Raw genomic sequence first — 2,755 nt, forward strand, 5'->3', positions numbered from 1 at the left:
GGAGAACTAGTAAGATCAGATGAAATTCTGGAGGAATCTAATGGAATTTGACTCTAATCATTTTGTTTTCCTTTTCCTAAAAGGTAAATTTGCATTTTAAGAGGCAGGCAAGACCAGCATTCAAGAGAAACCTGGGGTCTGTTGTTGTTGGGTTGCTGTAGGGTCACTGTCATTGTGTTACATTAAGAATGCAGCAGTCAGAGCTTGTGTAGATTAAAGAAGATCCCATATCAAGGTAGTCTTAACACTTGTATTGTATTCAGGGATCTATTTTGTAGTTGTGTTGGTCTGAGACAAAGAGAAATAGAAAATTCTAAAACTCTTGGTTCAGAGGTGATACCTTTTATTAGACCAGCTAAACAATAGCAATAACTAAATAAATACATTCTTTCTTTGCAAGCTTTCAGGCACATGCACCCTTCTTCAGGCTGAGGAGAAATAGAAGATTGTAAAAGTCCTCTTAGATAGAAAATAAACTCCATTTTGCACAGGAGAAGTTGAGGCTAGATATATGTTCCCCTGGGTCTGTGAGCATCCTTTTGTGTGAGTTGCTCTTACATTGCTATTATATTCTGATTTTGAGGTCCACTAGATACAGAAGTTTGTTCCTCTTGTTGTGATGATATAGTTCAGCTAATAGATAGAAGGAATCCTGATGTAAGACTCATTCCATTCTTGATCCATATAATTGTATTGAGTGTCTGTAGAAAATCTGCCCTGTTCTGTGAGCATAAATAAAATATGTGTATGATATCCATGTGTGCTGGAGAGAGATTAGAGAAAAGTGTTTGCCTGAACTCTGAATTTCCTTGCCTTTGTTTGGTTATTCTCAAACCCATATCATTATTATAAAGTATGGCCACTGACTTTATGGGGGCCAGGTTTTTACACCCAAGTCTTAAGGCAGATTCAAAGCTTTTTACCATAGGCTCCTAGTCATTCACTAAGTGGGTGGTTATTAAATGTTTATGTATCTTCATTATTCAGTCTGTAACCCCAAGCTTAATTTAATATGCATCATTCAAACCCTGTTCTCTCTGAAGGCAGAATTTTGATTTATTTTCCTGAGTGTTTCTTTGGTGTTTTGTCAAAGGATCCAACTGCTTCATAAACAATAATTTATTTATCCTCATAAAAGCCCCATGACATAAGGTGGTCGTGAAGTGTATTCCGTTTCTTTGCATATTGGATAAGAACATAACTTGCTTAATTGCATAATGCATTGCTAGTCCCAATTGCCTAATGCTAATGTTGTAATGAAGGCTAGAGTTACCTGCATGTTGAGTAAGGGCATAGCTTGCTTAAGGGCAGAGCATCTTGCTGGCCCACTGTTCACCTTGTAACTTAATTGTACTCCCATTAACTGCCTACTAACTGTAACTGAATGTCTACCTTGTAACGAATTGTACTCTCTTGGTGCCAAAAAATGATGAAGGAAAAACAGCTCTCAAAAGGTTGCATCATAAGAAAGCTTAGTGATCCTGCTACTTGTAGAGAAGGCAGACTGCCTGAGAAGCAACCTGCAGGTGTGCCAAGGGGCAATTAGGAGCTACATGACCTACAGGGGCTGGGCTATAAGCCAGGGCTGGAGTGGGGGCAGGGAGTCTAGCCCTGAGAGCCATAGAGAGAGGAGGTTCTGGGCAGCAGGGTTAACATCCGAGCTAGGTTAAACAAGTCTGGTGTTTATGGAAGAGACTAGGGGGAGGTAAGGAGGTCTCAGGTGGCTCAACGAAAAAGCATGGCCTAGAGGGCTTATAAAGGGAGCACAGGGTCCAGGGATCAAGTAGGGTCAGGGTACCCTAGGAGCAGGGCCAGGGCTCAGGAAGAGCCAAAGGCCAAGAAGGGCTGCAGCCCTGTCATGGCTGGAGAGCCCAGGTATCTCAAATGACCTAAGAGCTTGACCAGGGTCTAAGGAGAAGGACTGAAGGCCAGTCAGGAGGGCCACAGCTAGAGACTGAGGGGACCAGAGTGTCCATAGGCCAGAGAGAGGCTAGTGAATAGAGCCAGAAGTCTGTAACCTGTAGGGGTGGTTAGGTTATGGTTTGATCAGAATGTGTGACATCTGTGAGGCATGGGTGTGCATATTAGGGAGCATGGAGCCCATGTAATTAGCCCTTAGAGTGATGAACCATGGATACCTGTGTTCACGAGCGTGAGACCAGGTTTGGGGAACCCTGGGGTGGCCTCCCTTTTTCTAAAAGATAAATAGATCAAGGTGTGACAGGTAAAGGGAAGGGGAGATTGCCCAGAGAGTGAAGTTGATAAGGGCTGAGTGGGGCTCCAGTGGCATCATCATGACTATCCCTGGGGTGGGACCTTGTTACAGCTGTTATCAGAAATCTTGAAAGTGGGGGTAGCGAATCAGTTTCAAAGCTGCCCTCTCCCCTTGTTCTCAATGCTTCTGATAGCAAAAGCAATTAGTAGAGGCCTTGAAAAGCTCTCTCCTTGAGCAGAGCTAGTTATTTTTAATGTTTAATGTTTAAATACGCTGATGATACCAAAATTTGGGGTGAGGTGAGCACACTAGTAGGGAGGGAAAGACTACAACAAGACCTGGATAGGTTACAGGAGTGGGATGACCTGACAGGATGCGTTTTAATACTGACAAGTGCAGGGTGCTGCACATGGGCAGTAGAAACCAGCAGCACACTTATAGAATGGGAAACTCCCTTCTTGAGAGCACGGAGGCAGAAAGGGATCTTGGAGTCATTATTGACTCCAAGATGAACCTGGGCCGACAATGCGAGGTCACGGT

General features: G+C 43.5%; 1 long non-coding RNA gene across 1 annotated transcript in view; it reads right to left on the reverse strand.

Annotated features, from left to right (window-relative positions):
- Positions 1-703: 703 nt before the first annotated feature.
- The window catches only part of LOC109297161, a 12,414-nt gene continuing 10,362 nt past the window's right edge, over positions 704-2,755 (reverse strand). Inside the window, exon 3 of the long non-coding RNA XR_002097225.1 lies at positions 704-722. This is a non-coding gene — a long non-coding RNA (uncharacterized LOC109297161). The remainder of the gene's footprint in view (positions 723-2,755) is intronic.

Source organism: Gavialis gangeticus, unplaced genomic scaffold (assembly GCF_001723915.1).
Source record: "Gavialis gangeticus isolate Ggan-Ray unplaced genomic scaffold, GavGan_comp1, whole genome shotgun sequence".
Taxonomy (NCBI): domain Eukaryota; kingdom Metazoa; phylum Chordata; order Crocodylia; family Gavialidae; genus Gavialis; species Gavialis gangeticus.